This window comes from Anser brachyrhynchus (assembly GCF_964034855.1).
Source record: "Anser brachyrhynchus genome assembly, chromosome: Z".
NCBI lineage: Eukaryota > Metazoa > Chordata > Aves > Anseriformes > Anatidae > Anser > Anser brachyrhynchus.
Window position 1 is genome coordinate 66,179,970 of NC_137697.1, and position 13,234 is coordinate 66,193,203.

The 13,234-nt window shown below is 37.6% G+C and overlaps 1 protein-coding gene across 11 annotated transcripts in view; it reads left to right on the top strand.

Moving 5' to 3' along the window:
- Window positions 1–13,234, top strand: part of LINGO2 (leucine rich repeat and Ig domain containing 2) — a 537,865-nt gene that overhangs the window by 48,777 nt on the left and 475,854 nt on the right. For 10 of the 11 annotated variants that reach the window (XR_013943646.1, XR_013943647.1, XR_013943648.1 and 7 more), the window contains exons 11-12: window positions 223–2,150; window positions 3,010–3,143. The gene's annotated coding sequence lies outside the window, so the exon portion shown is untranslated. The other variant, XR_013943656.1, reaches the window with a different exon arrangement.

Sequence of the window (13,234 nt, forward strand, 5' to 3'; positions counted from 1 at the left end):
GTAGTCACATATCAACAGATTGCTTCTTCAGTCTATATCGGAATCCATTAATGAAATACCTACATTGAACTGCTGGAATTAGCTATGTCTATACTATCAGGCATGCCAATCTAGTCATCATTTTGTCTCTTAAACATGCCAGATGTCTGGAGGCCTTTATAGTGAATATCCATCCCAAATATCCTGGTGGCCATCCGGATTCAGTTGAGTGCCTTGTCTTAGCTTTCAGATACCAGAAAGCCTTCTACTTCTAGTGCCTGGAAGGCACTTTGTCCTGTTCTGATTCTCCAGATACTGGTTCTAGAGCTTCCTGTGGATCCAGCAGTGTTCAGGTATGTTCTGTTGTCCTGTGGATAAAATCCTGTGAGTAACAGTATTTGTCCAAGTGTCCCACAGAGTTGATGAATACCTTATTATAATCAGAGATTGCTCATTTCAGCCAAAAAGATTAAATTTTAGTGTTTATTGAAAGCCTTTAAAATACTGTATCTGGAAATATTTCTGAAGTTTTTAACTGAGAAACGAGAAGAAAAGCCACATTTACCCATCTTAACATTGAATTTGGATTAGAAAATCTCTTTTCCTTCTCCCCAGCTTGCATGTAGTGGTTTTCAAAGTTCAGGAGTCGTATCTTTCCTCATTTGTATGCTCCAGGGTGTCAGAGAGCTGACCCATTCTCAGTGGCGTATTTTAAGTTATAATCTACAGCTCTACCTTTGGGGTGTTCTAGAGTTTCTGTATAGTATCTTCTTTGAAGCTAATTTATTTTTCTGATCTTGGAGTCAGTCTGGCTGTTCACCCTAATAAGTGTTACTGCACTTCCTTGGAAGTGTAAAATTCCCTTTATTTGACCACGTCTCATGCCCTGTGCTTACCTGTTGACTCATTCATTCCTTTTCCACCAAGGTGTAAAATCCTTTTCCCAGATTTCAGTGACTGTGGATGTGGTTTGATGACACGCATCAACAATTTAGAGGGTCGCTGCCCCCAGAATCTTACCTTTGGCAGTCAAAACGAGCAGATTCAGGGCAGTGAATAAGGAGGAGATTGACTCTGCCTAATCCCCTGTCAGGATAAGCAGTGTTATGGCAGCGTAGCTTCTGAAAATTGCTTGCTGTGGGTAGTAGTGTTGGCAGTGTGGTGAAGCAGGATGCTGCCAGGTGTAAAGGGCAGAAAGGGCAAAGGTTAAAAAAATAAAATCCATGTAGTAGCAAGTATACCATATGTCTATTTCTGTGTTCTTATTTAAAGCAAATGCTCAATGTGCTTGTTTCAGTGTGTTTCTTAAGACCAGATTCATATTTTGAATAAGATGAGCATACACAGTGCATTACGTGTTCATTCTGAAACTGAGAACTTTGTGGTTTTAGGGATGACAACAAGGAAAAATGTTTTCTTTTAAAGAGACCATACTTGAAAATTACTGATGAATATTTGCAACAAATTTTGAAATTTGCAAAACTTTGTTGTTATTCTTCCACTGTACAGGTAACATTTTACCCAGGTTGTACACTACTCTTAACTTCCTGTTGCTGAGGGAACGGTAAAATGTGTGTAGATGTTAGACATCTTTAGCAGTGAAGCACAATGTTACAGTAGTAACTTATATCCTCTCTAGAATGACAATCAGTGCCATTATCCGAGTGTAAGAAAACTGAAATTTATGTAGCTGTATTGTACGTCGTGGATGTCAGGGTTTAAATGATGCCTGTCCTGGGCTATCTAAGCAGTCATTTAAACTTGAGACAAATTAAGTTTGATGTACTCATTTCAAAGCATACCTGCTTCGGTGTATTGAGTAGGAGGAATATTATCCACCGGACTCAAAATTTCTATTTATGGTGGTTTATCATTTCCCTCACTAATCAATAAGTCATACAGACAAATTATTTGTGTAATGGACTATTGATGCTCAGATTAAAAAAAAAAAGGGGGTGGGGGAAATGCTGAAGCAGTGTCAGTATAAAACAAACCCTGTTGGTTATTATCTGTTGTTAAAAAACTGTCCTTCCCTATCTCTGCACTTCTTCTATTGTACTTTATATTTTGAAGGAGTGACTGAAGAAGCTAGGCGTCCTTCTTTAGCAAAACCCTGAACTCCTGGGTCCTCCTCCGTGTTTGAAGCCATGTATAATGCACGAGGGAGCTGGGTACGTAGAAAAGTCTGTGGCTCATTGCAAGTTGTACTCTCCTCTCATGTGGGAGAGGGCTGGTCTGTCTTTCTGCCAGACGGATTTCCTGTACCTGAAGAATATATGTTACAATTAATTAAATTATCATTACACTACAATGTCTAAAATGGCCATTATTCATCAGAATCAATCAGCTCAACCTTTCCTCATAATCCACGCTAAGACCCTATACTGTTAGTTACATTTTTTAAAGCACAATGTAATAATCACCATTTGGATGCCCAAATATATATATATATATTTTCCTCTACACAAAGTTAAAATAATCATTATGGTTCTAGTTTGGCAACATTTGTTTTTGCATGGGTATAGATTGCTACACAATGTCACAGAAATGGGGACAGGAATTATTCTGTTTCCTTTGATACAAATGCAGCAAAATACCAGTTTCTTCATAGGCTCTGAGTGTGTTTGTTTGAGTTATACGTAGGCATAAACCTTTCTGCTGGATGCCATGAGTGTTTTGGGTTTGGGGCCAGCAGTATCAGGGCTCCCCACAGCAGGTGGGCAGGGCAGGGCCTGGCAGCCAGGACCTGTCCTTCTGGTGATGGCCCAGCCAGGAGCCGAGCAGATGAGGACAGCTCTGGCCCAGGCACCTCCCTGGGGATGGGGATGGACTGCCCTTAGCCACAGCAGCCAAATCCTGCCAGCTGGGAACAGCCTCAGAGCCCCTGTGTTAGTTTCCTCCTCACTCCTGCAAGGAAATCAAGAGGTATGTTTAAAATGCACGAGAGCTTTTGGTTCTCACTAAAATATTGCAGACCACGGATAACAAAGGTAGTGCCTCCTCTGAACTCTCATATTTGTGTTTTGACAGATGACGAAGCATTTGAATAAGAAGAGAGTCATGAATTCCTACTATCTCCAAATTTAGCAATTCTGTTCTTAAATGCTGACATGTCAATGAGCCAGTGATTGCTGAATCATATTTCTAAACATGAAAACTTAATGGTAGGAAACACTACTAATAAGATCTTGAGGTAGAGGAGAAAACTTTCAATATAATTTGATCTTTACAATGTTTATATGTGTGTAAGAAAGAGAGATACACTCACAGTGTTGTCCAACCTGGCATACTGTGTTCCTTGAGAAGCGGTGATATTTAGGTGACTTTCCACAGGTAGAGAAAACTGTCTGAGAACACGTCAATGCTCTCATATTTTTAACCAAGTTAGCCTGTTAGCCTGAAGCTAAGGTAGCTTTTTTTTTTTTTTTTTTTTTTTCCCCTAGCGTTTCCTTTATACTGCAAAATCTCTGGTGTTTTGAAAGGTTAAAATTTGGTTTCCAACTCTTTCCTTAGTAAGGCCATGGAAGATTTCAGTCCTCCATACCTAGTGGCTATTTGTTTTCACAGAACCTTTAGGAACTTCGTATCTTTGAAGTCTTGACTCTTCAGTCTGTATATCGAGCAGTTATTGATAGTATGTGCATATAGTGCAGACACCTGTGCCAGACATGATCACAAGTCCTTTTTTTGCTTTGGGAACCCAACTAACAACAGGAACATGAAGTTGTACTTTAATAGTGTCTTTTTTGTGTGATTATGAAAATCTGATCTGTAACTTGGAAAAGACAATCCAACATTAATTTCTATTTGAAATATATGCACACATATGTACACGCACACACAAATTAGAAACAGATTTTTTTTTCCTCATAAGGATATTACTATTGAGATAATACACATAATGGCAATGTTTATATGCCCATCAGGAAGGAAACTATTTCGTACAGCATTGTGAAACAATGAGCCACACACAGCTCTTATGATCTGACCCTTGTTGAGATCTGTTAAAGGAGTACTTCAAGGAATACAGCTTCAAAGATAAAAGGTCTCATAAGATACTTTGAGTTGTACGAAACCATTCTCTCACACAGATGAAGCATGTGAATGTCACTTGTTGCCTAATTCATCCTAATTAGAAGTCTGATTAAATATTAATCAAGATTAGAACTTCATAATGAGAATAATAATTTGGTAACATTACAAAGTGACTTTTCCTTTCATAAGAGAGCCCTTTTTTGAAGTATTTCTAAAGCTTGCATATGAGAAATGAAAGTATGATCTTCTGATGAAATTTTTATTGATTGGCCAGTGCCTCATCTTGCATCTTCATTTCTCAGATATTTCTTGCAATCTGACTTCTATCTGTAGGAAACTCTTTGTAGGCATTTGGCTTGATTTCTAATTAGCATAGTTACTTTAATTTATTTATTTGCAATATGGCATAGTCACATATGTAAACGCAATGATATATTTTAGTTGTTCATATTTTCGTTAGTTAAATTGACAGCAATTTTAATATATATACATTACTGTTCTTAATCCTGAGCTGAGAAGATGAAAGCACTGAATCATACCTGTTTTCTGGCAGTCTTATGAGAAGATACACATACGTACTTCTTAATAAATATATGCTCCATTTTTTCATCCTCTAACTGGGTCTCAGGTCAGGAAATCTTTACATTTGTAGTTAAAGCTTGAAAATTATGTGCTTTTTTTTCTCAGAGACTTCTCTTTCTTAGTCCCTCCTCTTACATGTAATTTAATCATAAGGAACAATAAGAATCTAAGTGTTGAAAAGGGTTTGAGTAACGTGACACATACTATCTTGACTTTCATTGTGGACTTTATCAACATAAGGTTTCCAATAATCACATCTTCTTGTTCTGCCTTAGGTACAACCTAGTATCAAAAAGAGCATTAACAAACCAGTTGTGTATTATAGCTCTAGTTCTTGATCAGTGGAGTGTATACTGTTAAGATCTGTGATTCAGTCCTCAGAACAGTTGACTCTGCCAGTACGTATTACTGTTAATATTTTGCATGAACACATGGACATACAAATTCTTTCACACTATTCATACCAACTTCATATTGTTTCTCTTTGGATACAATTTCATTAGCAAAAATACTATATAGTCATTTTTATGTTACCTGTTTTCTCTTTCATGTGGAAAACACTTTTGCCTTACACATTTTTGCCGTACACATTCATTCAAATAAGAAGTCACCTCCCCCTACAAAAGTCAAACATGATTCCTTGCACTTACAGAAGAGTCCAAGAATGAATCTCAAATTTACTGGATGGATTTTCCTTTATACCTCGTGGATATTTTGAAAGTTTTCCAGGAGTCTTTTTTTTTTTTTAAATAATCTATATGGTTGCTGGCATAGATATTAACAGTATGCAGCATATGTTTCACTTTTACAAACCAATAGTAAGTGGATGCCACTCGTTAGGTTGAGTTTGTGAGAGGTAAGGCAGATAAATAAAACAACAGCAAAAGAACAGCTAATTCAAGTCACAAATGTAGAGACTATTACAAAGGCAGAATCACTACACAGTGTGGGAAATCAGATTCCAGAAACTGAAGATACGGGATATCATTCTGCAAGCTTCCTACTTCAAACTTGGTTTTGGAGGTCATCTATTGTAATGGCAGTGGTATTTAAATCACCATAGAATCATAGAACCATTAAGGTTGGAAAAGACCTTCAAGATCATCAGGTCTTCAAGACCACCACTTTCCTGGCAACCCATTCCAATGCCTGACTACTCTTTCTGAGAAGGAATGTCTCCTAATTTCTAACCTAAACCTCCCCTAGTGCAACTTGAGGTAGTGGAAGTGTTCCTTTTCTTATGTGGGTATTTTAGATATATTTAACACTTGGCTGCCATGTCTGAATTGTATAAAGACAGCCATTACACTGAAGAACTACAATTTTTGTAATTTTAAATTCAAAGTCAAGACATATAATATTTTCATTAATATGAAAATAAAAACAGACATTTAATTGTTTAAGAACACATAGATGAAAATAAGGTTGCATATTTTATTAAAAAAAATCCCTTTGTGATAGTTTAGTAAAACGTAGTATTCTTTTCAGATATGATATCACAGTCTGTAATTTGTATCTTTAATAGTAAGCAAGAAATTTGTAGAAGCCATATAAACATGTGAAGACTCTGCAGATGTAAAACTGGGAGAGAATATAACAATGAGTTGCCAATTACATGCCCTTTGTGTGGAAGTTGTTCATGTGCTTTGTTCTCAGAGAACTGTTCACAGAGAACAGTTGTTTTTCTGTGCTTTTCTGGTAACTTCCAATTGTGCATTAAGTTCAAATAGCTACTAAATATTAGAGACAATTTAATGTCTCTGATTAAGAGAATATTTGCGTTCAAAAGAAAAAAAAAAAAAGCCAAATCCTGCAAAAATAAATTGATTTACTGAAGTGCTTTTAAATGAGAAAATTTTGATTCTATCTAGCTCACCTAGGGTATGCTCAGCTAGTTAGAAGAGTTGGAGAAGATGAACAAGTGACCTTACTATAGAAATTGATAATAAATCAAAGTTCAGAAATTAAGCCTGCAGTCTTTTGGCATGCAAAACTGATCCAATAAAGTCAGAATTAAGAAAAAAAAAAAGTTTTAAATTCTGTCATTACATGTGGTCATTGAAAGCAGTAGGACTGAAATGTATATATATATATATATACCTGTAGCAGCTAATAGTATTGGTTACTATTCTACATTTGAAAGCGTTATGTTGTTGTATGGTACTTTAACATATATGCTGCCATTGATCATAAGCAATATTTACATTCAAAGAAGGTGTTAGCACAGATCCTATGAAGAGTTGCCAGCTAAACTATAGTGAGAAGCTCCCCCCCTGCCAAAAAAAAAAAAAAAAAAGTAAAAAAGTATTGATTTTCATAACAAAGCTATTATCACTTCTGATATTGCTGGGTGTGGAATGAGTACAGAAGCTGAACAGCAGTTATTTTGTCCTCTGGTGAAAGAAAGTGTTTGCAGAATAGAGGCCACATACCTGTGTAGCTGAGAAAATTTTAAAAACTCTTCCTAAGGCCATGATTCCAAAAGAGACGAGTCCTGAAGCACAGCATCTCTCTTGGTTCCACCTGCCCTGCCACTAGCATTACCCTGTACATGAACTCATTACTTCTTGAGGTACGGATGCTGTCTGCCTGTATACAGAAGAATGCCGAATAAAATTTTCAGTGTCAGAACCTTCATAGGAGAAATAACATTTATTCCTTTGAGATGCTGCCATTTCTGTCATTGTTTATTTATGAAATAAAAAAGGTGGCAGATGAAAGCATGGTAGCTTCCACCCATACAGTTTTGAACGTTAGAAGATTATGATACTCACTTCTGCAAAATGTATAAATATAATTCTGCTCCCTGAAAAGACAGGGTTGTTTTGACCTTATAGACATGACCTCATAGATGAAAATCCTCAGTACATTTGGACAGTGTTAAATTCATCCTGTGTTCCTATGATGTACTGGTTCTGACTGGGACTGAGTAAATTTTCTTCATAGCAGCTCATGTAGTGCTGTGTTTTCAATTTGTGACCGTAGCAGTGCTGATAACACACTGATGTTTCAGCTGTGGCAGAGCAGTGCTCACACAGGGCCAAGGTTTTTTCTACTTCTCATGGTGCCCTACCAGCAAGGTACCTGGGAGTGCACCAGGAGCTGGGAGGGGACAGCCAGGACAGGTGGCCCAAATGGACCAAAGGGATGTCCCCTACCACATGGCATCACATGTGACAATAAAACTGAGGGAAAGAAGGAGGAAGGGGGGACATTTGGAGAGATGGCATTTGTCTTCCCAAGGAGCCATTCCACATGATGGTCCCCACTCTCCTGGAAATGGCTGAACATCTGCCTGCCAGTGGGAAGCAGTGAATGGATTCCTTGGTTGCTCTGCTGGTACACACAGCCTCTGCTTGAGCTGTGTTTATCTCAGCACATGAGTTCTCACACTTTTACCTTTCTGATCTGTCCTGCTGGGAGGGAAGCAGTCAGGGAGTGGCTGCATGGGGCTGATCTGCCAGTCAGTGTTAATGTGTGACTGTGGGTACCTATTTAAGATTTGGGAGGGTTGACCTTAGCTGGCTGCCAAACCTCAACCTAGTTGCTGTCTCATGCCACCTCCTCAACAGGACAAAGGGAGGAAATAAGAAGAAAACGTCAGGGGTTGAGATGAAGACAGGGAGATCACTTACCAATTACAGTTATAGGCATGACAGACTTGACTTGAGGAAACTTGATTTTTTTAACTGGCAATTAAAATAGATGTGGAAAGGTGGAAACAAAGACAAACTTGATACACCTTTCCCTGCACCCCCTTCTCCCAGGTTCAACTCAACTCCTTCATTCCCAACTTCTCTGCCTCCCCCTGCCCCAGCAGCACCGGGGGGATGTGGTAGTTACATTCAGCCCGTAACAGTTCCTGGCTGCCACTACTTCCACCTCACGCTTTTTCCTGCTCTGGAACAGGGTCCATCCCACAGGCTGCAGAACTTCAGAAAATAACTATCTGCTCCAGCATGGGGTTTCCCATGGCCTGCAGGGTGCATAGCTGTTCCACCGTGGTCTCTCCGTGAGCTGCAGGCGGTCTCCACTCTGGTGCTTGAAGCACCTCTGACCCATCCTTCTTCTCTGACCTTGGTGCTCGTACTGCTGTTTCTCACACTTTGTTTTTCAATTCTCTCTGCCTTTTTAGTGTTTTGCTCTTCCTTAACTACGTTCTCACAGAGGCACTGCCAGGCTGGCTGATGGGCTCAGCTGTGGCCAGTGGCGGGTCTGTTGTGGGGCCTGCACGCTACCAACATCTAGGCATTTACACATGGTATAAATGGAAAGAGCAGAGCTTCAGACATTAGCTTGAAGTTAAATCAGAGCTTGGAATTTGACAGTGGTAAGTTTTGTAGTGAATGATTGGCAAAACTCTTTTCCATCTCTCTCAATTTAAATAAATTTCTTTGAAATAACTGAGAATTCAGCATAATTATTCTTGGCACTTGCATTGCACTGTTGAATAACAGTGAGAGGACCATACCAGGACAGACAAATATCCTGTCTTTTTTAAGAACTGTTAAGGATACCAGTAATATTTAGGCATTGAAACCAAACATATTTTAATGAACTGTTAGTCTTTATTAAAATAACAGGAAAAAATAATGTTAAATAAAAATACCTTTGCCGGTCTGGAAAGCCATGTTTCAAAATGTTATTATGCAGTGCTGCTCAGATAAGAAAAAGCTAGAATTATTTGCTATTGGGAAAAAAGTAATGATTATTTTTATTTAAAGCTTGAAATGTGGAGTCACATTCTCAAATGCGGTAGGTTCACATTTCTGTGCTGACAAGACAGCTTGTATACTTAATTTCTGTTCTTCAACTGATTCTTTTACATCCAGAATGATGCTATAGAATTATCTGGAGTTGTACCAGTGAAAATGAAAAAACATTTTTCTGAAGATGTACAGAATAAATTCCCTGCAACTTTACTACTGTGAGATGACAAATTTGACATATTCTGTGATTTCTCAGCACTCCGGTCTTCCTCTGTGGCAATTTAGCACTCTCCAGTTCTCTGTTTTGAGAGCCGTGAACATACCGGCTTGTCCCTTTCAAAGAACATGTTGAATCATGAACACATTTAACTTTACACCAGTATAAACTGCATAGTCTTTCTGAAACTTAAAAAAAAAAAAAAAAAAAAAAAAGGCAATGATGTATGCTACCCCAGACCTTTTTACTTGATTATCCTTGACACTTGTGCAGTTGAGAAAAATGGTTTTAAAAGAAACAGAAGGAAGAGATAGTCAAATTTACATTTTAATCTGCTTTCACTGGTACTTCTGCATTTTTTTTTTATCCTGTCCAAAAAGCAGATAAGTAAGTTGCACTAATCTGGAAGATGAATCAGTTACGATTCTTGGCAAAAATTACTGACATTATAAGACACAAAATTCCCACAGGGCATGCAAAATTTTCTCTAATGATCATCTGTAATAATCATAACTTCAATTCTAAGAGTATGGTATCTGCCAGAATATCCTTTATACCTATCTATCTAAAGATGCATATCCCTTATCTATATAATATACACACGTTATATTTTGAAATGTTACTGAGGGAATACTATCTTTTAACTTATGGCTGACGTTTTAAGTTTTACTGTTTATTTTGATTCTGGTATCAATGCTGTCTTCAACAGCTGCTAATAGCTAGGCTTTCCAAGAGAAAAAAAAAGTGCAGGCTTTGTATAGAACATATGTTTTACTTTTTAGAAGTGTAGATGTGTCTTCAAATATATCAGAAGAACTTCTATAATAATTCAGTAATATGCCAAATTAGTAGTAACTGGAGATGTTCAAAAAGTTTCCGTTTAACGTTTTTGTTTGTTTATGATGGCAACCTTAAGCTTTCATTTTATTTACTATTAAAATTATCCTCTAAGTCATCCTAAAATGATCTTCAAAAGAATCATATCTATAAAAAAAGTTGAGTTGGTATGACAATGGAACATCTGGAAACTGGGAAGTTTAAACATTATAGATATTTTCCTGTGCTTTGCAGTTCAGATGTTCATTTCCTTAAGTGTATGAGATTCTGCACATGAATAAATAGGAGAGAGCCCAATGCATGGATAACAGATCTAGGGTATTTACACTACTGACAGGATAATCAAAGGAACTGAGTTCTCTAGTATTAAAAAAGAAAAAGGTAGTATTTCAGTTGTTTTTTTTTTTTTTTATCCCTTTATTCAAGGAAAAAGGTAGCTTATAATTTGTGGAGTCACTTGCATTGGACTGCTCTTCTTTAACCACTGCTGGGAACTTTAGAATAAGAATGTATGGCGTTAGAAAATGCACTCACCTGCTAAGGATGACTGAACATTGCTTACAAAGATTGTGGTTGGTTCCAACCTGAAAAGATACCTTTCTAAAGCTCTATTACATATAAAGCTGATATTGCTTTGAGGTAGAGGAAAAGACAAAATGTCTTCCTGAAATCCTTTCTTTCTAAGCGGCTCTGATTAAAGCTTATTTATGAGGTACTTCAACATAGTAACAAAAAACAAGTTGGGGTGAAGAGGGAATGAACAGGGAAAATGAAGCACTTGAATTATGGTACTGTGAAACAGCAAATATGCTGTATTTTCTGATTGCATTGATTATGTCAACACTTCTATTTCCCCTACAGAACAAACAGATCCTGGGCTTGGACTTTTTAAAGTGTTTTTCTTACAAGTGCGTAATTAAAGTATATGTGTTTTGTATTTTCTAATTCGCTCTAGCAATAAAATAAAATAAAATAAAATAAAATAAAGAATTAAGAACATTTCTGTGAATTCAAACTTGATTCCTCCCCCCAAAAATTGAAAAAATCTGGCTAAGCTGTTGCTAAAAATCAAAGCTTTAATGAAAGGAATAAGTGGGTGTATTCACTTAAAGGTGTTTTCTCAGAAGCGTCCAAAGAGCATCAGGTGCTGTCTTCCAACAGCTAAGAGCATTTGTGTGCACAGGACAGGGGAGCCCAGGAGCAGGCAGAATGCTGTAGTGTTGCATTGTCCTTTTCTCCACACTTTACAGCTGACATTTCAGATCAGATGGAACATGTACACTATCATCTTCAATTAGAGTGAAATTACTAACACAATTACTAGCACAAATCATGGCAAATATATTGAGGAGAAAATACATTACTACCAATTTTATTTTTTTATGTTTTCTTTTCGTATACAAACAGAATAGAATCCAGACAATTTTCACTTCCTTCTGGCATTAGCATTTATTACTGTGGTTTGAATCTATCATGATTCAGTGAGTAACGTATGATCATCCACAGAAAATTCATTGACTGTAAAAGATTGGAGACAGTTTTCTGCATAATGAATAATTTGTTCTTAGTAGTGCAAGGACACAATGTATTTTGCATTCAGTACAAAAGTAGGTTAGAGTCCTGTCTTTACTAGGCAGAAATGCACAGGGCAGAATACAGGAAGCATGAAGGTCCAAAAATCCGCAGTGGTATATGTTATGGCAGTTTGTGCTAAAATACTAATTGTGACATACAAGTTATTTTCTGTAGTTATGCTTATGAATGAAAGGGAAGTTGGGGACACATCAAACAGTTAGACAAAGCTTTTTTTTTTTTTTTTTTTTTTTTTTTTTAATAGGTCTGCTTCTGGAACAGAGGCACCGGAAAAAAATCAGTTTCCAGATCACCTTATTGATACTCATAGTTGTGAGAATAGTGTATCACAACTGCTGCATTGAATTGGAAGATGCATAAGAAAGGAAAGGACTAGTAATTTCTCTTATGCTAAACCTTGATGAAGTACTGTGTAAATCCTCCATTACGTTTACACAGGTACTATATGTAGATGTGATACCATCCTGTTACTCAGGGACCCTTTTGGTTATTCTTTGTGTGGAATATTCTTTGTTGGATAATATTTTTCCTTATTTCTGGTTCAGGATTAACAGATTTCTCTCCACTAAATGAGGTGTCCTAATAACAACTCAGAAACAAGAAAAAGTTTTCAACAGTGAAAGATAAAATAAAGGAGGGAAGTGCAAATGTATTAATTTCTCAGCATTTAGTTTTAGTTTGTAGTTAGATTTTCATAGTTCTGTTGCTAACTTTGTTAATAGCTGGATGTGTAGGGCAATTCAGACTGATACAGTTCTGAACGAGTCAACTTGGCAGAGCTTGTGTTTATACACAAGTGGAACTGTTAATTAGGTGGTCTTCTCTTTTTTGATGACATTTAATTTCTATTTCTCAGATGGTTGTATCCATGATTTTACCATGAGGCTGAGGTCACTTGGCCTGTTCAGCCTGGAGAAGAGGAGGCTGAGGGGGGACCTCATCGCAGTCTACAACTTCCTCGCGGGCGGGAGTGGAGAGGCAGGTGACCTATTCTCCTTTATCACCAGTGACAGGACCCGCGGGAAAGGTGTTAAGCTGAGGCAGGGGAAGTTTAGGCTGGACATCAGGAAGAGGTTCTTCACTGAGAGGGTGGTCGCACACTGGAGCAGGCTCCCCAGTGAAGTAGTCACTGCACCAAGCCTGTCTGAATTTAAGAAGTGTTTGGACTGTGCACTTAGTCACAAGGTCTAAACTTTGGGCAGACCTGTGTGGTGCCAGGAGTTGGACTTGATGATCCTTACGGGTCCCTTCCAACTCGGGATATTCTATGATTCTATGTTTC